At 40.6% G+C, this 25,701-nt stretch overlaps 1 protein-coding gene across 1 annotated transcript in view; it reads right to left on the bottom strand.

The window, feature by feature from the left end:
• Positions 1-25,701, bottom strand: part of LOC110986194 (ubiquitin-conjugating enzyme E2 E1-like) — a 79,231-nt gene that overhangs the window by 27,032 nt on the left and 26,498 nt on the right. The window lies entirely within an intron of this gene.

The raw sequence follows: 25,701 nt of genomic DNA on the forward strand, positions 1-25,701 counted from the left end.
CCAGCAATCGTGGTACATGTAGCAGAAGACATCTGAATTAATAAATGCCATTTGTTCAGCTGATGAATTCACCTTCGGGCAGTGAATAGTGCATGCTGATGACGCTGTGTAACCGACATGTTAATTCATTCACTGACGGTAAATGTACGCCTTCCTCTATTGCAGACACCACCCAAACTCTACTGCTTTTGTACAAGCTCATGTTTCTCCTGGATGATTCTCCTCCATAACGTATCAACTTGAAACTTGGCATGAATAGTCCCGAAGAAAAGATATGCCTGACATAATAATGATGTCATCAGGTATCAAATTACCTGCAAGTTTAATTTTAAAAAATGACCTGAATTTTTCACTATATCTCATTGACCAATAATGATATGATGTTCATATTTTGGGATCTAACGTATCTTGAGTGAGGCAACTTATTTTGTCACAGAAGCAAAGTCGCTTGACCAATACCTCTGGAATCACCAGAAGGACAAAGTAAGTTGGGTAAATTTAAAATGAAGATAAAAACATAAAGTCAGAAGGTACATGTACGTTGCAAAATGACTCATTAACTTCTTTTTTGGTGCTTTATTTTGCTTTTCAGAAGGAAACTTCCCCAAATCTAACAGAATCTCTAACTGTATACAATAACCAATGGTGTATTCTTTGTACTTTTAACAATACCAGAGCTCTGATAAAAGTCAAGTGGCTGGGGCACCGTAATCTCACATCCTTGATGACTGTAGAATAGTTGAGGAAATTTCATTTCATTCTGTAACTACTTCCATGTGAGTAGTGAGCTGGCTGACTGTTGCTAGCATGCAGAGTTAGCGATTGGTCACTGGCCAACCATGCATGGCAATGAAATGTTCTGCTGGTGTAGAGAAAGTTGAAGTGAGAATGCAATGAATGAAAGGAAGTCACAGTAAGTTTCCACAAGGGAGCGAGGAAGACAGAGTCCACCGGGAACATGGCTTGAGTCAAAATCTGTTTTTCTACTCGTTGGGATGAATTCTACATCAGCTGCTTCTAATAGTCTGGCAACGTGGTGACACCTTGAAGTCACATTGCAGGATACAACTCTTTTATCAAAATCTGGACTAGTTTCTTGTCATTTACATTCTATTTCTGAACATTTGAACACACACACAAAACAGAAAATTGTAAAAGGAGTGGTGATGGAGACAAACACTGACAGCAATGTCTGCAGTTCACTCACATGTCACAGTCAAGCAGAGTTCTGATACACACAACTAAAATGCAAATATAACTGAGTGAAAATATGAAAATAATTTATCGGCTCACCCTTTGGAGGATTTTGGAGGATTTCAGAGGATTGAGGGAGAATCCAATTTTTTTCAACCCAAAATTGGAGGATTCTTGATTGAGGAAGGTCCCTAGCCTAGGGGGTTAGGGTTAATGAACGATTAGATGGGAAACCCACTGATCAGATGCTGAATGATCAGGATCATTCATATCAAGTGCATCCATATGTACATTTCAATGCAGATACAAATCATAAAGGAAGAACCAACCAAGAGGAAAGAACAATATGCAACTTTCATCCAGTACTGGAATCAGAAATGGAAACAGAATTTCACAGAATTCACCAGCTTTCATTTTTGTTCAAACAGACCTCGGCCGTGGCTTTGGACTGACTTTTTTTGGGATATGCAGGACCCCCTTTTAACGACTGGATATTTGATTTGAACCCATCCAAGAAATCTGTTTCAAATTGATTAACAAAGGAACAAAATTTATGTCTGTAATGTCGCTTTTGGCGAGTGACCACTTCACAATTGACTTTTCAGTATTTTCATATTGCCACTTGGGTATATCTGCAAACACCCAAGTAGGAGAAACAAAATTTCAAACCACCCTGGCCAAGCACTGTGTGGTTATCAAGATAAACTGGAAGCCCTATTATCCATTATTCCGTTGCTTCACTCTGTGGCACACACAGCTCATTACAGCTGGGGCCGAGGACACAACGGGTACAGGCGCACGTTGCTCGCACTGTACTACACCGTGGGGGGAAAGCGAAACGCTGATCTAACGAGACTTGATTTCCTTGCCAGCCCGCAGGGCCCAGGAGCCCAGGCGCTGCAGCTATATATCGCAAATTCCATCTCGGCCGTCCCCACGCTTACAGCTTACCATTCATATGGTGGGATGAAAGTCTCTGCCTTGTGAACAGCTCCTTGGGAATGCTTGTCAGGAGGGGTTGTGAGCAATGACTTGCTGGGTGGTGTGCCCAATCCCTACACTGCCTCTTAGAAGATCAGTTGGCTAGCAAATGTACAGATATGTGGATGGGGGTAGAGGGAAGATGCCCCGATCAAGCTAATGTGCACGTTTACATGTGTGCATCAAAGAGCCATGTGATAAATTTCATAGGTGAAAATAAAGCTGTCATCCAGGCTACACACATTAATCATGACAACCTAACTCTGCCCACTGTAAGACAATGTTACAGTGGTCGCAAGTGGTATTTGACCCTTGATTGTTAAGCTGTTTAAAGTCCACAAACTTTCAGGAAGGGCTGGGTATAGGCCTACTTCCAGTAAATGAATGCACAATGCCAGGGCTGTTTCTCCAGCACACTGCACAATGCCATCAAATCCACAGCTGCATTCTGTGTCTTTCCAGTTCTTCCACTGTATTAAATTTTGGAGGGCAACTGGCAAAATCCTTGGAGATGTGTGCTGCACATAACATGTTGGTACCCATTCCCCCCCTCCCACTTTCGAGCATGGGTATCGTGGGGAGGGGGGCAGGAGGAACTTGGCCCACCCTCTCCTCCCATTCCACTTCCCCCAGGAAACCAGTGGACAAAAGAAAATGAAAAGAGAAATTGTGATAGAAAAAAAAACGGGAGAAAAGGGGACAAAGATCACCAATTTGCTTAAAATACCTCAATGACTCCCCTTCCACTGTTAATGGCTTGTCAGTTTATTACCAAATGCTTTACATCTCCCCCACCCCTGAAAAATCTCTACCCCCCAACCCTGCCTCCAAGCATTCCCAGAAACATGATTAGTTAAACCTGAAGCCTGACATCAAGCATTTTGTCACCTTGCAATTCCCCCCTCCACCTTCCCTTGTTTACACTTCTGCACTACGGTTTACCAAATAAAATACCATTTCTATCTCCTCTCTATCAGTAACTGATTTTCACAATGTCGTGCTTTATTTCAAAGAGAGGTTACTGCAGAAGTTTCAGATAAATGAAAACAAAGTCTGAACTGATTCCCTGCCCTGACTATGTGCATACCAGTATGCACTATATAACCATCCAATTTTAGATTCTGGTACATGTACATGTACAGGCACCGACTTGCTACTGGTGGATCAAAGTGATTGACATATAACCATTACAATATGTACATGTACAGTACACGTATGCAACTAACGGGAAGAGGTCATTTAAACAGACAACATGCTGGCAATGAATGGACCTTAGGTGCCAGAGAATGCATAAAGGGAACAGTTGTACACGCAGGGCTCTAGGAAAACAGCTGCTGCCGGGTTTTAGTGGATCTACACAAAAATGTCAGGGGAGGGGTTGATAGAGCAAGAGATACATAATGGTCCTCCTTTATCTATATGAAGGGATTTTCCAAATTTCCTTTTATATTACATACATATTGGGTCAATTTCAATTGGTTCAATACATTTTTAGAAATCCGATGGACACAAATACTTAGCGTCATTCTTCAGTTGTATCAAACTGACATACCCACACACTGCCAGAAAGAATCCACTGCACAAAAAGGTTCAGGAAAATTCCTCGGTTACTGTCCAGGAAAGAGCCTGTGAAGGACCAGATATTTTGTGAAATTGCTGGTACTGAGCACTTCTAACATTACTATGGGTCTTTCCTGATAAACATGTTCTATCTATTACGGTACAGTCAATTATGCTGATTCATCTACAGTATCGAACAGCAACAAACTTCCACATATTAATGCATTTTTTTTCCTAACATCCTGCTCAAGACTCTTGAGTAATGGTGTTCCCAGAATCTACAAGAGTGGAAACGCCGATAATCCCCACTGTCTGTGAAGACAGACTGAACTCAAAGAAAACTGCCTTCTCTGCTGGTCCATTAATCTAGCCGCACAACTTCAACTGGTCAATGTCAAATTTTACACTTTAAACCATAAATTCTTCAATAGCCTCTAACTTCTTTATACCATCTAGAGAGTTAGGTTTACTCTTTCTACTTTCAAAGAACAAGTAAGGCACTTAAGGTTCGTCCACAGTGTTTATATCTAATGCAGGACCCGACAAGTTTGCCAGTACATGATGTTCTGACCTAGACATGTTGATGTCAGTATGTGTTTTTATGGTGGGCGACTAGGCATGCACCATCAGCAAGACACCAAAATATGACAACATGACAGCAATGAGTATAATGGTCCCACCATACCAAGTACAGCCCTCCTGCTGGGTGTTATCAGCAATGTTGTTAAGTCATCCAAGAGGAGTTTGAACTGCAGTCACTCAATTCATTCAACCTGTAACTACGGGTACCACAGTAAATTCTGCACAATACCTACTATACAGCCTACATACCTTAGACATGTATCTATAAAAATGTTCCTGGGGGACTTTTTGAGTTAAATCACGGCTGAGCATAACAACTTCAAAATAAAATCCAGTCTGAACAAAAGGAAAATTGACATCTCTGCTAATTTTATGTCATGCATAAATATTTCTGGTCATTCAGAAGGCCGATAGTGGTTATGAAAGATTTGTGCCAAGCCTGGGTGGTTTTACAGAGCCTCCTAACAGACCCGTAACATAATAATAACATCTCACTTTGTTTACCTGACCCTTTCCTATGGCAGTGAGATGGAACGCAGTTCATCAAGTCCCTACAGGAAAGTGCACGTCAACAAAGTGTGATGTCATTAGAAGTATGTTTTAGGTCTATTAATCCAACGGGAGTAGCATCTTGCTATAAAAACTTCTGTGAATGCACTGTAAAAATGTCTTATGTAAAGAATGGTTTCCTGACCCTTTTCTGTGTATTTAATGCACATGTTGCTTTTGTTTGTTGTGTAACTTTTAAATTTAACCTTTGCACCCTGAGTGCTATAATGCAGATGTAATGGAAATTGAGAGAGACACTTATCAGGTTTTGTGCAAGTGAAAGCAGTTACGGCAGTGGAGAAGAAACTGATGAAATTTGCATTGACTAACGTAACCACTCAAGCAGTGTATAGTGCTCACTATGGCTACCGGTAGCGTGCGAAGATCATGTCATGACAGTAGCAGCATTCCCAGCTGGCCAACTGCACGTGAGGCATCAACGTAACACTGGTGTAAAAGAGTCCAAGTGAAAATGCACACCAGATTCACACAGAGGAATGTTCACAGGGAATCGTGGTGACTTTCTGTGGGGGCTTCCACCAAAAAGTCCAAGCGGAAATACAATTCATATGTACTTGCAATGAATGTATCCACACGTTCATGTTTATCTACCAGGTACCGTAGACAGTAGAGCAGATAACGTAATTCCAAAATGCAAAAAAAAACATTTATACATCATGTATGCGTGGAAGTACGATACACTACTCAAAAAAGGTTAAGGACAACTTCTTTCTTAACTTGCATTTTTTTTCCCGAGCAATGAGTAGGGTCTAGTTCTTTCACTTTTCGTTTGTCCAGATGGTGTTCTCATTGGAATAAAATTTCAACAAATGTTTCAAATGCACACTTTCAGCAGTAAAACATCTCGTCTAAAAAAAGTATACACAAAATATAAAGTGGTCCATAACATTTCTGAGTAGTGTATACACAAAGTCTACTGCCTCACCATTAATTAGTATCGGAGAGCATTTATATTACTATGAAATTAATCAGTGGATTGCCATTCAATAGATCATCATGCCCTTGGCAGAAGGTGTTGGACTCACATTGTAATAGCTTGTTTAAAATGCCCTCCAGCCAGGAAGCAGACAAAATAACACATATCATAAACTTGTGGTACATTCTATGCATACGCTGAACAGGCACACGTTGGATATTGACATTGAATGAAAAAAGGCCTTTTATTTCTCTGTGAAAGTGCACTATACTGAGAAGAACTTGACATGCAGATCAGTGGCAATCTGAATTTGATATCAATTGCGAGCCAAATCAGCATCACCCAACGCCAAATAATTAAATTGGTCATATTGTGAAAACATCAATCAGTGACACTAATTGATAAATAGAGTACAGCCTCCATCAATCTCATACAGCATTTAGTTTCTCATTGTCTAACCAATGGATGTAAATCACAGCTATCTACATGTATGTTGAATTACAATTATATACCTAATACTTTATTGGCTCCATTTTCTTGACAAAACATCTATTCTCTGGTTTTTGGGGGTTTGAGTAAAGGTAGAGGTTATAATTACTTTGGTACTGCCGAATCTGATGACAGAAGACAATCCCAAATGCTGTAACAATTTTGGGAAAAAGTCAACCTGTATTGAGCTGGCAGGCCCATCTTCAGGTAAATATCAATACACAATGCCAAATATTTGTGAGCGTTCAATCCAGGCAGCTCAGCTGAGTGATTTACGAGTGGTACAACACACCACAATATTAAAGGTCAACAACAGATGTGAGAATGCCCCCGCTGCAGGATATGAAGAAAAGAAGGGGGGGTGAGGCAGCTTGTGACAATGGTACAGTAAGTGATATTTAGACAGCGATCCGCTCACTAAATCCAGCCAACGTGCAGCACTCGCCAGGCACATATTTTGTAGGGTCTGGGTATGTTTGATAACAACCAATGACACATCCCTGGCTGACGGCTAGGCTTATCGGCCTAGCAGCTACAGGGAAACCAGAAATAAAATGCACCTACCGTCTTCTTCTGAAGCAATATATCACAATGTTATGTGAGATTTAATCGTTGGCTGTTGTGAAAGATTTCCATTTTTTCTCAGTCTAGAGTATAAACACACACTAGTCAAACTTGATTGGGCTGGAGGAGTTAAATGTCTTTCACTGTCTTAAAAGGCTAGTGCAAAATCAACCTTCGCTTTTAATATCTGCATAAATGTGATTTCTCATAAAAATACACCAAATTAAATAAACATCTTTTGACCATGTAGGACAAAAAAAGCCAAACAAAAACTCTATTAACAACGATGCTCATTTAAGGATTCTGAAATTATTTATACTTGATACAGGAGCGTAGCGACTGGGAGGGGGGATGTGGCACCCTCCCCCAATAATTAATTCCATTTGACAAATAGAGGTTCAGTCAACAAATGAATCCAAAATTGATACATAAACGATATGTGTTGGTGGTCAGCATTTCCCATTGAGCATGAAACGTAGCGTACCACGGATTTCCATTTTCTGCTTTTGGTGAAATTCACACGACACGAGGTTGGTGAACAAGTTATAAGTCAGCAAATTGACTCTGGCACACACCCCCAAAGAAAATGCCTTTACTACGCCCTTGATTTGATAGTGATTGAAGTACATTCTGGGGCCATCTTTAGAACAGACAAAGCATTTTGAAAAAGCAGTTTTGTTGACCAGACATTTGGTTCTACCATTTTGAGCTGACATCCACTAAGTGGCCCATTTCATTTGCTCCAGTACTTGACTGATTGAACTGAATTCAGGATGATTCCAAAATGAAAAAAAGCTTTATGCCACAGAAATGTCACCGATACAGAGAAGCACAGTTATGAAAATTTAAATTATGAAAATGCTTTTTTGCTCACAATATCTGCATTAACTAAAATACATGTATCTGGCACGAGAAATAAAATTCACATTCGCAACTGACAAACTATGTAGAAATATGACCTAATTCATATTTTCTAAAATTTCTTATTTCCCCAACAGATGAACATAATTTCAAAAAAATGACGAAGAACTCTGGGTGCTGTAAATCCTAAAGCCTGACATGCCTTCGATCCAAGTGTCGTCTACAAGCCCCCTTTCCCCACTCTTCAGTAATTACAGGGGAATATGACTCATGAGTCCCACCCAGTGGTGACTTGGCTCAAATCTGACAGCTTCTAGTCAAGCTCTTGAACCCAGGCAACAACAGCTTCCAGAAGTTGGCTCAGCTGACAAGGATAACTACTCCAATGCAGCAGGCACGCCCCACTCAGATATTCAAGGCCTCCAATACAAATCATGAAGTGCTCAAGCTCAGTCAGATAGGGACAATATTGGAATTAAAGGAAAGTTACACAACTGGTTTCTGCTCCTGATTTTACAAGACTGGCTGACTATGGAGTATAAAATTAACTGCAGTTTTTATTCCGCTGACTTATTTGGAGTCTGACTTAAATGATTTGAGCAAAATCAAGAAAACACAGGGGCATTTTCAACGGTCCAATTGAAGATCTTGTAACTTATCCTGCTCAAAATCCATGAACTGCAGGGCATTCTGGGTGGGCAAACAACATACCAGTACATGCACTCACAGAGTCCATCCGTAGATGAACAGGCGTGACTGGTGCTCTTGCCCTTTAGAAAAAAAAGGATTTTTCCACAGCCAAGAGTAATCAGTAAATTTAACCCCGAAGTAATATGCTTCTTCGATAATGTAACACTGTGGATTCATGCAAAAAAAATTCACCAAACAGTAAAGTTACTTCACTCGACTTGTTTCCTTGACGTGTCAGGGTCCTACTCTATGCATGTGCATGTGCGGTCGTACTTTATAACCACACTTTCGCATCAGTTTACACATCAATAGAAGTCTAAAATCTACTCTCAGTTTACTACCAAATAATTATGGGCACAGGATGAAACGATATCTGGAAATAAGGGCAGTTTAACATCTGGAAATCATAGTTTTGCTGACAAAATCCTCTCACTGTGCACTGAGCTCGGAACAGCTGCCATGTTAGGGTTTGGACTGTACCATTATACTTTGGGGGAGGTACTATAGTAGGATTGCAACATTTTCACATCAAAGAGAATCCCTTTTTTTAGGAAAAAGTTGACTTCCAGCTGATCCAATTTCTTTTTAAATTTATGTCTTACATTTATTCCTCTTGTTTCAATTTTCAACACATACTGTTAATTTCCCGCATTATGTCTTTGTTGCTTAGCTTTTAGTATTACCCATTTATGACTCCTACAGCATCTGTACATACCACACACAAAAATCAGCATTTATTAATGGATATAGTATTTAAAAGTAAAACAGTAAGGCCTGGTGGCTTCATCAAGACTGGATTTGATTCAGCTTCTTAACAGTTACCTCTGTTAATGACTTATGGATAAGTTGGACGACTGCCAACATTTCCAGCCTGAAGATTTGAGCTTGACAAAAAAGACGTACTGGCAGATTTGGTTCTGGAAGCCCATTTCCAACATGGACTTGTGTCCTATTGGTACTTGTACATAACACATGTGACATCACTTTCTACCAAAACCAACCAAGTAACCAAGAAGCAAAGCTTACTGTGGAAAGTTCTCATTCCACAATAAGGACAGAAAAGGAAGGATGAGCAAACTACTTCTTTAAATACTGCTTTAGTTTCTATTTCATTCATACATTTGTTTTTGCAAATAAAATTGCATAGGGGTATGAATTAACGCACAAATAACCTCGTGCTCAAAGTTTGTTGACAGGCCTGCAATGGCCAGGTTACTCTCTGCAAGTTTTATCAACCAAATCTGAACTTGGCCTCAGACTATTCAGGAACCAGATGAATACAGTTTGAATACAAATAGACACGTAAGGGCCTGGGTGAAATGTGCCATGAACATAGACAATGGGACAACTGCACCCAACAAGCCATTACTGCACATTACTGAGTGGTATGCCTTGCGAAGACTAGAACCACGACCTCATATCAGACACGTACATATACAGAATAGATCAGGATAGGCACCAGCCCTCAAATCCTCTGAGGCTGTTTTGGTTCATTCACAACTTGCCAATCCTGTTTTCCCCTATAGTCTGACGGTCCTGATTCTCAAGTGTGCAAACACATGGAACACAATGCCTATTCATGCCCACGTGGGTATCTAAATTGAGCTGACCCAAGCTATTCTAATCTCTCAAATTGGAGATATTGAGGCTATATTTAGAATAGCATCACCCCCAGCACTGTGATGCTAACTTCACATTTCAATATAGCACAGGGATTCACGTCTACCCTGTATAATTAATATATCAACCTGCATGACATAACAAATGTTTCCTATTTTACTGTCCTCAAGGGGGGGATATATTCTCACACTTTACCACAACCAATCGAATACCAATTTTTGGGGTGAACCCACAAAACCAACAATTTCTTCTAAAGCCTTAAAGATCATAGGTAAAACATTTTTTTACCGTGTGATTCCCTGCAAACTGCAAGAAAATGCTATTCACCACAACATGATGGGATATGGAAGCAAGTTAACCAGACTCAATGCAAAGTATTACCTAGATGCAATTTGTTCAGCAACTTTCATAGGCGACTGGTAAACTCATTTTTGTAAAATAAGCGTTCTTTTCAGAAAGGTTGTGTTGGAATCTGCAAAGGTTTTGTGGGGGGGCAATAAGAAAAGGGGTACCGCCATACGTAGCTGGGCATTATCAGGTATCCCAGCATTCACAGTCCAAAACACTGATATTTTAGTGCAATTCTGCCACTCAGAAAAGAAGGATGAACAAACGGCTGAGGCACCCAGCAAGCAACGAAATCAAAGATGCAATGAGGCTTCTTGCCTGTCTCCAAGTCCAGGGTGGGAGACGTGCTCCACTAAATGATTTTCAAAAAGCCCCCTGGATAATTCCAAACCAACATGTGGTATGCCACTTACACATCGTCCTACCACAAAGGACATGTACAACACAAGGAAGACAGAACAACAACACCCAACCATATGGCTCGTTCTCAGCCGTCAAGTCCCAGAAGGCACAGTGACAAGAACTATCCAACCTGGCAGGAAGTGTTCCCATTTGAAGCTGTCTTCCTTCATCAAGGGGACAGGTCAGAAGTAAGCATGCGCGGCTTTCCTCCAAGGAAGGATTTCTCGTAAATCTGCAATTTTTACGAGTTAGAATGTGTAGATTGTGTACTATTATTTACAGGTAACGCCAAAACTGTAGTCATGGTTTCTACTTCCCAACCTATCCTATTTTACCATACAACCCTAAAGATTTTTAGGAGATAAAATTGGGAAAAATGTAAAACTTGGGGAAAAATGTAAAATTGGAAACAAAGAACAGTTGCGTCTACTGCGGTGCAAATGCAGAGAGGTTCAACTGACTAACTTTTTGATGCAAATGCAGCATCATTTCACCTTGTAAAGTACTGTTGATTTAATATGAAACAAATGCCATCCAACCTCTCCCGGTGTTATTTTTAACAAATGAACACTTACCCGCACACTGAATTAGTATTTTTTTAAAAAACCTAAAACGTTCTTTTTAATTTCATACCTCCCATTTTCAGATGGCATTTTTGGCATTTACGTGTAGTTTAACTGAAACCTACACCGCAACCTTGAGCCAAGCATCAAGTTTCTCAACTGTTTCCCCCAGAAAACAAATCAAAGGCTTTAATACCACATTCACTGTAATGCTAGGAAGTATCATACAACCTTCAACCTCTTCCTTAAAATTACAAAACATAATGTTCGCCTTTGACATCCGTCAACTCTTCAAAGGAAATCTTCCTCACTCTTGATGGCCGGCTGTAGAAGAGAACAAATGATTTTGAGCTTCCTCAAACCCAAACAAATAAACAGCCCCTCAAAAGTCAGCAAAATGTTTACATGTTGACTCTCAAACTGAACCTCAGGCTATATAAACTGTCTTTCTGATCAGGTGCACGTACATGTAAATGTACATGGCATGCATACCTGTGACCACAGGGATGAGGGCCCCACTTAATTGGGAAATAGGTGTAGGTACAACTTGTCAATATTTTCACAAGGCAGTTCAATATCCCACCAATCAATACTGTAGCTACATTTTACACTAGACTGTAGTCTTCAATTATCACCAGCCATTTGTTCAGTTGTGGCATACATGGTATGCTATTCACAGGAGCATGCATGTACACGTACACTATAAACAGGTCATTCATTCCACAAAGCAAATTGTGTGCACCAACTAATTTATCATAGACTTGCGCATCCACACACTGTGTACATGTACATTGTACCTCAAAACATTAATGTCACCATAGAAATACATGTGTACACTTGTGCATAATAAGTATCTTGTACAACATGTACATGTATGTATGCTATGTATGCTATGTATGCATGGTGTACTGACTATCAAGTCAATAACTACATACATAAAGCAGGCTGCATATCTTCAATACTGTAGAATGTAAATCATCAAGGTGCATGCATATGGAAGTACCGTAGTTACTGTGTGGCATACGTTACCACAAGGTAGGAACGGCAAAGGATTAAACACCATTTACACTAATCCAAGGGCTTCTGTTTACAATGCAAAATACGCATGAGATGGCAGATAACTACATTTTCCCTGGACCAAACACGCTCGGCTGGGCCTGATGAGTGAACACTCGTGCCAACATGAGTACAACATGACACTTAATTACTGCTCATCACAACAAGAAGGATGCCTGTACAACACCCCTGTCAATCTCTTTATTGAACTAACTAATCACAGGTGATTCTTTTACTGCAGCGGCACCACGTTCACATGCACATCCTTAAACTTGAGCCCATAAGCATTTGGAATGTAACGCTCACACATGCATGCAGAAACGGCTGTTTGCAGATATGGCTTCTCATCCCGGTCGCTGGATTAGTCTCTAACACCAAAAGGGTATCCACAGACAAGACTGTTGCAATCCAAAGTGGACCATTATATAAATGGGTCAAATATCAAAAGAATCAGGAATCCCCGGATTCCTGACAAATGCTACGAAGTGGATTGAGATCCTCAGCCTGCCCCACCACATTGCCGCATTATTTGGGGTCAGAGAATACTTGAATTTAAAGGCCAGTTGATGTTCCTTGTCTTTTTAGACAACTGGGAAAACATTCCCATGGGAGATGGCGTCATTAGATACATTTTTATCCGAAGGATTTCCTCGTTGCAAGGGAACTGAAAAGCTTAACACGCTGGGGGTAATAAACCAATCTGAACAGGAAAGTCATGGGGAAACTTTTCAGAGCATTTCGTCACATGACTTCACCAATCCCAATCATTTCCTTTTCCAGAAACAGCTGGGCTGCATACAACAGCACTGGTTATGATTGCAAGCAATCGTGAAACAGGAAGCCACTACTCCCATACACATGTGCATGTGTTTTAGGGGTGACTTTTCCTCCTAGTTTATATGTAGCTATGGTAGTACACGCAGGCTTTGAAGTGAGATCCCCACGCTGGGCACTGGTGAACATATCTGTAATTTATGCCCATGTTTCTAGGACTAATATTCAACATGGTTACAGTGGATTGTAAAGATTAAAAAGGTGTGTGGGGAAAAAAAAGTAAAGTTAGGGCCCAATTTGATCTCCCCCAAACCACACAACTCAAACAACCTTCTGTTTGTTGACATTTCTGTTCTAAAGAGAGAAGTGCTAAGTTGGGTAATTGATGATGTGATTGAGGCTCACTGCATTTCAATTTTTCCCTCTTTTCCTAACAGTCAAATGGTCAGTTGAATGGCTAAGTCATTTTCTGTTGAAAGTCGAAGTGCAGACGGCGGTCACATTTGACTATTTTTTATTTGACCGCCGTCTCGGTAAAACCCTCGGAAACAAAAGTCCAGTGCAAACAAGGCTTTGGACTTTCAACACAGGAGCAGTAACGGAGCCGTGAATGCAATGACTTATGAGGGCACTTTGCATGACCTTTCTGCCTTTGTGTTGGTCCTTAGACACGATGTTACCTTCCTCATTATCATCTGGAAATGGTGCACTCTTAAAAATAGTTAATTTTCCAACTGTATGAAAAATTTCACCAAAGATTGAGACCAAAGGAGGAATAAATGTACTGGAAATATTCACCACATGCCACATGTACACCACGGGAAAACGTGCAACACGCAAGCATAGTTTCCCTGTGTGCAGCATGCCGTTTTGCTCGGTCCAGATGTAAGGTCTACTGAGCTGCGTTCCGTGCATTTTCCGACTCGCACTGTCCACACTGGACTTTCCGTCTTGGGGAGGTGACTCGAGAATTATTCCTGGGCAGAAGTTGGCCAGTAAAAATGACAGCGCAGCTCAGTGAAAGTAACCGAGAGGAAAACTTCCCGGGATGTCCACACTAGACTTAAAATGGGAAAAGCACCCACAGTCTTGATAAGTTTGACCCAAAAGAGTTCAGTGCTGACAGGGCTTCAACAACCTATCCAATCCTGTCCTTATCATTTTAATCCATGTGCCTGTGCATTCCCCAGTCCTGTTTCCACAAGTTTATTACATGTACCCACAATGAACAGTGGACCAGAGCACTATAATACTGATTCCACCTTGTACTGGTGATGTAATTTGTTGAGATATAAAGAGATATCACATCTTGAATTACATGTACTATATAGTACATACAAAATTCATGCAGATTTAATGCAACAAAGCACACTCAGATGCTTTCTCTTCTGGGCATGGTGGTGTAATATCACTGGTCCTTGCATGGTTGACAGTAACCGAGGGCCTCTGTAAAGTGCAAAATACATACAATTGAAGTACATGCACTTCGGAAGTACATGTGTAGGTCCTTTGGCAGAAACGTTACAGGTACATTATGCAACTGCAGATGGCATTGTTCAGCCAATTCGCTCCATGCTGGAACTAGAGAAGAGATGCTGGTATGTCACAATTCTACCAGTATACAACAACAGTAGATTCTTTGGAGGGTACACACAATGTACCTTCACACCGTACACACACAAGTTTTTGTGTAGTTGGCATGGGATTCACTGAGTGGGTACGACCAGAACAGGAATGTACGGTCATTGGGTGAGCCGGGTGCCTCGACAAAACTATTCTCATCAACCTTTCTTAATTTGCAAGTGACAGGGTGCTTCAAGTCGGAACGGATAAACTCATAAGACTGAGTCAATTATTCAAGTGAGAGGACACTGCATGCTCCCATTGGTTAAAATTAGGTCCTATATACATATACACATACAACAGTTACAACCAAACCAATTATGGACTTCATATCTGCAAAACCTATCTGCTGAAACAAGAGAGGGTGTGTTTTTACACAGCAATTAACGATGGTCATTCGGCGGGAACTCACCACATGCGCATGCAGGGTTATATACATTTAGCGCAGACAGTGAGCATGCGCAACTGATTTATGTTGGAATGTAATGTCTTTACGCTCAGCATGTGTGCCCACCAGCCTGTCTCTCCTATCCTATGCCAGTTAGGATGCATGCACTCAAACTCAGGGTCCATGTCACATCAAAAGAGGAACGCACAGAAACATACATGTACACAAAAGCCAGTAGGTGCATACATGTACACACAAAAAGGCAATCAAAACTAATAATTAAATGTACATACATTGCAGAATACACACATCAGCACATGATCAAAATTGCAACCGATTTATGTTGGAATGTAATGTCTTTACGCTCAGCATGTGTGGCCACCAGCCTGTCTCTCCTATCCTATGCCAGTTAGGATGCATGCACTCAAACTCAGGGTCCATGTCACATCAAAAGAGGAATGCACAGAAACATACATGTACACAAGAGCCAGTAGGTGCATACATGTACACACAAAAAGGCAATCAAAACTAATAATTATATGTACATACATTGCAGAATACACACATCAACACATGATCAAAATTGCATATTGTAAACACACACTGTACATGTACTTGTGCTCCTGGCTAGACAGCATACCATACATCTAGACACAGAGGACGACGCATTGCCATCAATAATTAACCTGGGAGTGGGGAATTCTCTTCACACTTTTTCACTCCCCTGGGAAGTCATTTTCATTTCACAAAACGGGGAAAACTTTTCCAAAAGTGAGAAAAGATATTTACAGATTTTCCCACAAGAGGGAAACAATTTTCACAAGCATGCACAGCAGGGAAAGAATTGTTAAGATAGACTTTCACACAAGCGGGACAAGATTTTCATGCATCTTCACTCAAGTGGGATAGTGTTCCCCGCCTAGTGAATTGTGAATGTGATTTCTTTTTGCAAAATTGCAACTCCATTTCACAGCATTATTTTTCATATGCAACATGCATGTATTGCACCTCAGTTGGTATAACATTTTGTACGAGTACCAAGTACCATGTACGAATTCTGTACAATGCCTCAAAAGATAAATCCCGTCATTCTGATTGATGCTTTTATTTGGAAATCACAATGCGTTCATTTTCAACCGACACAACTGAAGTCAAGTCTAGCAGCATGAAGAACAATCAGGCAACTTCTTTAACCACATTTCTGCCCATCAAGCATGCCTGATTGGCCTGACCTATGCTGGCTGTGTTTCCAATTGGAGAGTCCTTGGTGTTTTCTCTGGCCAGTTAGCGGAACTGCCCTATCTTGTTACCTTCATCCCCAATGTATCTCTCCTGGGTCTCTAGGCTCTGGGGGTGCAATCTAAAACTGGCCCCTGCTACTTGCAAGGAGGAAATCCAATTGTTGACCCTTTATTGACTAAAGGGACCCCTGGCCTTCACAGCCAAACATCTAGGATATGAGACCTTTCTTGCTCACCAGGAAGAAGGAAAAAACCTACTTAATAACAACTACAAGTACTTTACATACACAGGACACCAACTACCTCTCCAAAGACTCCACGTCCCTCCGTCAGTTCAACCAGTAAAGAAAGCAAGTTGCCCCCCCCAAAAAAGAAACAAATTTGGATATTCCCAAATGGCTTTGGCACACCTTTACAGTGCACTTGCTCGCTGCATCCACATCCTCTGGGCAGAATGTAGAACCGATAATAGTGACTGTTAGAAACATTAAACATTTGGGATATGTGGCTTGGAGAAAAAGAAAAAAAAAGGTCATTAAATCACACTTTAGCGTGGCTATTTTATCCCAAACGCTGTGATCAATGTTTTCCTTACATCAATATGCTCCATGCATATGTGCACATACAGTAGGTTTTGACAGAATGGCAAGAATTGGCCACATAACCATCCAGCTTTTCTGAGCTGCATAAATGTATCCTACATATGTGACATTTCTAATGGTCCCATATGTGGTCATAAGCCATATGACTTAGTAAATTTCTAGCTACATGTACAATGTAACGGCACATTCACTGTTCGTGTAGCTTGGCCTCTTTGTCTCTAGGCATCAATACGTGTGTGTCGTGATCCAAGGAGCCTGAGCAGGTTGAGTAACAACTAAGTAGTTGAACCATTGGTCTTGTCATGGTGCACGTGCATACTGCTCAACTCAAATGACCAAAGTCAAACCCATTTTGTCAACCCCATCATCACTCATATTTTGGCGTTCCCCATTTTTCGTTCACATGGTACATGTACATGTACATGTAGCTAGTGCAGCACTGACACATGCATGTTACAAAGACTGAGGTGCACATGCAATAAACTAGCAAATCACAATATCCTGGTGGGAGAGGCACCTGATGTGCATGTGTCACCAGCTCATAATGGCTTCTACATACATTAGTAGTTCTAGTTCCAAAATTAGTCTACATATTTATGCATGCATGTGCACATTCCAGTTCAAAGACTTGACTGATCTCAAGATCAAATATTTGGTTTCCATTCATCTATGCCATTTCACGTAGCACTCTATGCTCAACGACTTTCCAAGAATACGGGGACAAATTCATTTATAAGCTTGTTCTGATGGGACTCAAACCCTCGACCTCCTAACTACTGCACGTGTCTCAACCACTCAACCACCCAGCCAGTTGGGGTCAACCAGCCGCGAGAACCATAACCATTAACTATGAATGGCGGAAATCTTGCATGAAGGAAACCAACAATTATGTAATTTGGATGATTTTGCTAAGGAAAATGTCCCGCTGCAGTACTTTCAAAATGTGCTCCTGGTATGCTGAAATAGTATTAAGCTTCATAGACAATTTGAAAACTTTCATCTCAGCAACCTTTTGTGTTAAAAACACATTTGCAATTTTGTCAGATATGTAAAATATACATACCTTAGGTACCTGTATCTAATTTTGTGTAACTTTCCAGTAACATCACTGACCAGAGAGTCTTCCTCAGCTATCTCGGCCAGGCATAATGAAACGAAATTACTCTGTGATTTCAGTATACAAATGGCCAACAGATTCAGGTACATGTATGTTCCAAGTACATCTGCATCTCTACCATATTAAAATAACCCTACTTTGCAAGAGTAAACTAACTTGACAGGATATGTTCTTGCCTACCTCCAGGTCACTTCTGCTGTCTGTCCTGGGCATTGCCAAGAATTTTTAGGGGGTTACATCACTCGTCAGTAACAAACTAATAACCCACTGACGGGGGGGGGTGAAGGGTGAATTTAAGGTTTTTAAGTGTTTTTTTTTCTTTTTCCGCTTTTGATTTCTAATCTTTTCTGTGGGGAGGACACTATCCCTTTTTTCCCATCCAATACACTGCCCATGATGTTGAGGTACAAAGAAGTATACTCATGTTAACAAAGATAATGAGTTCAAATGCAGCTTAATATACTGACAGCAACTACAGAAGGGATGAGATCCTCCCCTTCGATATGGGAATAACAAATAAATACAGGGATGTATGCTTAATAGATCACGAGTATGGACATTGATGTCGGACCCAAAGGAAAAGGACATTATCAGCATCCAGTCTCCTAGTCCTAAGCCAGTCTTGAAAGGATAGGCCAGCAAAGCACATATTTATGTCCATTCCTGAATACCTTTGGAGTCACAAAGTCCCAAACAACTTTTAGAAATAATGTATTTCTAACCATCTTGTTCCACATTTATCCTTCCTTTTTTTCTTCAAAAACTCCTCTAGCCAACTGTTTAAGACCAGCCACGTCATGAGCTCTCAACCAAGAGGAATGGATGAACTGTGTTTTGTTATATAAATAATGCATTGCAGATTAAGTAAAAAAATTGCTTTTATGTCATCATGCATTATGTAACGCATATATAAAATTGTATAGTTTACGATAAAACTGCAGACAGAAAAAGCAGTTCGGAAAATGGAACATGTACAGTACATTGTACATGTACCGATATCATGGTAAGATGTGATCTCAAGTAACAGTGATCTTATTATGCCTGCACAAAGTCAGCAACTGCACACTGACCACACAGAAATGGCTAAAGGACTTGACAATAACTTGAGCCACACTATTTGGCTAAGCCTAACAGCCTTTATTACCGGGGCATTGGAAATCAATGATCAATGACAATAGACAGCCCTTGGACACACTTAATGACATCTGGTGAATGGCTCGTTGATCAGCATGAACTCCTGTGTGCTGTTTGCAAATGGCCAACATGAGAGTACGTGTGTACATGTACACTGTACATGTACACATGTACATGTGTAAAGTATTGTACATATACACTGTACATGTACATGTACAACACAGTGTACAATAGTATGCACTACGCATGGCTGGTAACAGACACAATGACCGATGTGACCCTCTCCTCATCCAGTAGCCAGTTATAAGACTAGCATAGAGGTCACAGCCACTATCATCAGCTGAGGAGTTGGTCATCAGCCTGTGGCCAAATCATAACTGTGAAGCTTGACAACAAACATGATTTCTTTGCATGTATTCATCATTGGGCTTACAGGATCCTCCAGAGGGTATACAGCAAACATCAAGTTATCTGCTGCCAGAGCTGCTGGGAGAGAAAATTCCCTGAATGCCCTTCTTTCAGCCATGATACTATATAATGATACTGTAGAATTGTTTGTGACCTGATTTGGAAATTGAAATCTCCTGATGCTTGAAATGAGGAACCTGACGCCAAACAGCCTCTTTGGTTTATTTTTGTTTCACTTCTTGTCATCTGTTCTGAGTGGAAGCTTGACTGTACTTCTGAAAAAGAAAAGTTGATCTTCTGCCAGGGATCGTGGAAGTGACAGGGTTTTTCCCTAATTCTCCGGCAGTGTGCAAAGACAAGCAGTGTCATCATTGGTGTTGATGTCCAATTAAACCTGTCTGTGTGTCTTCACAAATATTGTACTACATATAACACAAACATTATCCTTCTGCACAGATCCCTAATTATGTTCTGTGAAAAATAAAGGCATCTTTGTTTTCACCGTCTTACAGTTTTGTGTTTATTTTGGAACTCACTGAGTTGGTACAATGTACATGTACCTCCCAATGACATTTTGTATGACAAAAATGGTAATTCCCATGAGTTTGTCTTTCATCAACAAACATTACTGGTAGTTCATTTCAAAACTGAATACTCATTGTTAATTCAGAGCACCTGTGACCAAAAAACTACATGTAGGTGGGACAAAATTAGGTTACTGTACTCTAGTGGGACTTGAACCCACAATGTCTTTTCCCAGGGCAATCTTGAACTGCTGGGCAAATTGTATTCTACTCCCTCTTGAGTTAATCATCCTAAGGAAGGGATTTCATTCAAAGGCAAATAAACTCAGGAAGGAATTGGATAAATTTGTGCAAGATTCAAGATTTCGCTGAGCATCTGCTGTACTAAACAATGTTATGTAATGACAAGCAACACTGAAGTCATGTTCAGCCATGATGTTAATGTTGTTACAGCACTTGGCACATGTTATTTAAGCCTGGTTTCCATATCGACGTAGGAAATGCAAAGAGCAATGCAATCAAGACGCAAACTGCAACGCCGACATATGGAAACATGTCAAATGGTGGTGTCGCCGACAACGCAGATACATGTAGTCGGCAAAGATGAACCTGGCCCAACTTTGCCAACTGTCTGCGTCGAGTAGCCGTGGAATCCCCATACAAACACGCATGCTGGCATACAATGATGTCTCTCTCGCTTAGTTCCACAAATCTTGCCAATATTCTTCTTAGTGCTTAAACACAGTATTACACCTTTATGATCAACTAAATAGCTGACCATCAATGAAATGCATGAAACTGGGGTACAGGTTTGGCATCACGAGGCGGTACAGTCAATCTAGAAGCACATTTTCCTGAAAAATCACGGACTTTCAGATGAAGCTTGAGTCTTCCATTCATGTCTGCATCTTCACGTCTTGCATTCAGGCTGTGTTACAAACAACCATATGGAAACCAGGCCTTTAGTCTCGCGACTGTCAGTATCAGACCAATTCATGTACTGTATACACCGATATGTACAGCCAAAATGTACACTTGAGTCGTGCAATGTACAACAGTACCAATACTTGCTGAAATACGCAAGCAAGCCGATCGCTTTGCCTAATCTTTTTATCACTCTGTATTTTTCATGTTTTATTATTCAATGTGACTATTTGAGAGTTGACCTGAGGGTGCTCTTAGGGTCTGGCTGTGGGGCTGGCAATCCATGCCAACACTCTGTCATCAGATGAAACATTTCCCATTTCACATACTGCCACAGACAAATGCCTTATTTTCTTTCCTGGAATAATGTCGCACAATACTGTCCACTTTGGTTCACTGCTTGAGGCCTCAATATGTGTCGACTTCAACACCTTAACCACCGTTACTTTTAAAAGTCCTAAATAATGATATCGCCTATAATACCTGGACTATTTTCATATTAGATTTTTCTCTTCCACAAGAATTACCAAAACCAGCAGCACCACTCGACACCACAGCCCTCTTCACCCAGAAAAACAAACAAACAAAGAGGTGGAACGAAAAGAGAAAATGTAACAGAAACAAAACCGAAACAGAGGGGAAGGAATACCAACAATTTGCTAAAAAAGACCTTGGAATTAGACCCCTTATCAGCCTTCATGGTCTGTCATTTTGTTGGCAGTGAATCCCTCCCCCCCGAACAAATTCTGGTGCCACCCATGACCGTAGGAGCTTTACAATATCACTTCTTCAGTACCAGTATCTCTGTGCAAAACTGAAAAAAATATGTAATAGAAAACTGGCTGGGGCTCCAAGCGACTACTGTGACATCCCATCCAGTACTTGAGTTTTTGTTACATATCGTTCAGTGGTTGTAATTGCAGGTAATTACTCATTTCTCATACTAATAAAAAAAGATCGGTAAAGCCAACAGCTAGTACCAGTGGAACCAACAATGGCAGAGATCTCCATGCAAAGTCTCACACTAAAAAGCTTTTATGCATAGAGAATTACACTTCCACTAGAATTGATACCAGACATACATTAAAACTGTTTTTCAGCCATCCTTACAGCATTCCCCCCCCATCCCCAACTATCCACATTACAATCCCAGCGCAGATTTATTGAATGCATTAATAACTACAATTGATTCACTCAGTGGCAATTTACAGCATTCAGTGGCTGAAACACTCCAATCTTTCAAAGCACTGAAGTGTGCAGTAAAACATGGTCAACAGACAAACGCATGTGCATTGTATTTGTTCACTGGGGGGGGTTTGTACACCTTGTATGCATCCAATTGCAAAGCCTTTTTTCCCACTCTACATGAGTCACTGGCACCACCAGAAGAAAAAATTGTTTTATGGGCAGGTTGGATGCTGAATTTCCTGAGTGACCATTTCCTACCTGTATTGCATTTCTGTTTTATAAGGTTAAGTTAAATGTTTTTTTGTTTTGTTATTATTTGAGTGAGGGTGCTTGGAGATTTTTTTTTTTCTTGTTCACAGCCTCATTTAAGAAAAAAAAGACTGACCTTTTCAGCGGGACAAAATGGATGTAGTGCCAACTATTGCGAGTTTGATTTGACAAATAAACATGGTGGAAGAAACAAGTGATGCAGTAACCTGCTGAATGCTGAGGCTTAACAAATTGTGGACCACTGGCAAAATGCACCTGTACACTGTAGAAGGCATTACAACGGCAACTGCTCAGTGGGAACGTACATGTACATGAACATGTATCACGGATAATCTACCGGTATCAAGGGTATTTTTGACTGGATAATATTTGGAGATTTTTCATATGAAGATGGAGTAGCAGGCCAAAGATGGTTGGGTATTTATAGTTCACTTAGAACTAGAAGGCAACAATAGGTCTTTGGAAGTCCAAGGGAAAACGTCATTTATATCAGTGACATTACACACTGATTTATTAACTTTTGAGGGAGAACGTGAATAAGTGGGAAGACAATACATGTAACAAGACTGAATGAACGTAAGTTTGCTTACTTTTCTACTGCCTATGTAAATACCTTCACTTATAAACCAAGCAGTGTTCTACAGTACATGCAAAGCTACAATGAAGCTTGACAATGTAATCTGTTTAATCACTTTTCAAATTCAAATGACTGTTGTCGAAATCTCCAAAAAATGCAATCTACGAGGCATACACGCCTCATTTTTCATTTCCAGAAATAAAATTCCCTCTTTCTTCACATTCCAGCCAAGCTGGAATATACACACACATCTGCATATTTAATGCTTGGGACAATTTTTGTCATCGAAAAACATCAGTTTGATGAAAATCTGTCCAGCTCTTTTGGGGTAGAGTTACTACAAAGCTGTTCAGAGCCTTTAAAGCTTTCCCTTTAGAAAACCTTGCCTCAGAAAAAAAATGAACAGTACTAACAATGCCACGCTCTCAAGTAAGTCACCAAATCAACTGCTTTGGAAAAACTCATTAAATTCCCTGTTCGTGCGTTCTAAAATTAGAAACTAAATCCTTGATTTGACTTGTCACAAGCAAGACTGTTTGGGCAAATTGTACAAGTGACCACAGTGACTGTTTCTTATAAAGGAAAGAAAAGCTAGCCCCTATGTACAGCCTGCCTCTCTGAGTGACTAGCCTTAAGGGTCAACTGTTCAAAGTTCTTCCATTTGTTGATGGGTGGTTACTGTATAGGATATGCTTCTGTTGAGTGGGACTGCACATGTTCACAAATCAGTCTGTCGGTTAGTCTTCCCAGCACAGCTAAACACTACAACTAGGCCTTTTGAACAGCTAGAAAAATTTATCGATGACAAACTGCGAACCTGCAGAGGTTTAGTGCAATTTTACAACCCCATTTCTCCAGACATTCATCAAATACACATGGAACTGTCATTCTACGCAGCAAGCAAGGCTGTTATCTTGGAAATGATAAGCACGAATGAGGGTTCTTCCTTATGAATAATGAAATCAATAATTTGTACATTACACACAGTACATGCTTACGCATATTTTTTGGGGGGGTCTTTTCCCCCAGAATACTGAGCCCACTCAAACGAAAGGATATCCAAACATTGTGAAAACGTACGATCCGATCGGAGAGGAAACAAAAAAAATTGATATATTTGTGGCCATTAATTAATCTACAAATCACACATCCTGCCACTGCCAACAGTGGCGAGCCGGTCTTCACCCAGAATGCCATCTGGCCCAGCCTATCACCTGCCATGAATGACTGCAGTGGAGACACAATGTGGTCTCGACATGTAGGCCTACATGTACACAGACGATGGAGTTTACATCTCAACAGAACCTGACCGGGATGAGAGCATGCAATTTGGCTAAAACGGTAACCATCAAAAGAGCAACTGGAGGGGGATCTTTCTCACATGGCTGGAAATATATTCAAGAGTTATGGAATGTGCTCTTTTACATACTTGAAGGCCCTACCGGCATATCGTAAATACCAGTAAAAAGTAATTCACTGACAAGGAAAAAAGGGTTAAATCTGCGGGTGGGTTCCACTCGACAGAGTTTGTTGTGTAGTTTTCCTATCTCTCTATGGGAACTACTGTTTACCCCATCTCGTTTCATTAGACTATATATCAATCTGTCTCTTCCCAATCAGGCTGATACATTCTGAACCACAATGCTGTCCATGCACTCTTGCGGTTTGATGAAATGTTAGCTATTCCATACTGCCTGTACACTTTCTGGAAACCCACACCCTCCCTCAAGTATTTTGCTAAACCCCTCTGAGTAGGTACCAGCTGTTTAATTGCAGACCCTGCTGACTCCATCAAATCCCACTGCTCTGTATTTGTACATGCACAAGCAGAGCAGACCTGGTCCAAAATAAAACTTTCTCCAATTGATATGAAAGACAGTCCTAAATTTTCACCACGGTGGTGAAAACATGATATTCACATAAAAAGACTGGTGCATTAATTAAACAATGTGTTCAATACAATTTATTACTGCATCAATTTACTTACTGGTAATCAAAGCAATATTCTGTTTCTTGCTCACTCCCTCGGACATCGCGAGGGAGGGCAAAGTGGCACAGCCCTCCCCCCCAAAAAACCCGAAAAATTAAAAATAGGATAAAAAGTGAAAGAAATGAAAACCAAGAAGAAAGGAATAAAAATCACCAATTTGCTTCGGGGGAAAAAATGGCAGCCTCCTACTCTTGGTTTATCAGTTCTTAGCTGATGAGTGTCCTCCCCCCACAGCAATTTCCCTCTTGAGGAAAAAAGTGGTTCCTCCCTCCCAAGTATCCTGGCTACACCTATACCAATCCTTTTTTCTACACACCCTCTCCATACTTTTTGCTACCAGACTGATGAGTGGTCATTTCATAAAACAGGATGAATATGAACATAACCTAAGGACCACCTCGTATTTTAGGTGAGGGCAGAAGTAAATTGACTTTTAAGTCATGAAACGTTAGCACCAAATTCATTTGAGCGACAATGTGCACAACTTTTATGCATTTACTTTTATGCAAATACTTGATCTGACATCAAGTAATTGCTTTTACGTT

This window comes from Acanthaster planci, linkage group LG03 (genome assembly GCF_054643075.1).
Source record: "Acanthaster planci isolate LZ-2023a linkage group LG03, COTS_SCS, whole genome shotgun sequence".
NCBI lineage: Eukaryota > Metazoa > Echinodermata > Asteroidea > Valvatida > Acanthasteridae > Acanthaster > Acanthaster planci.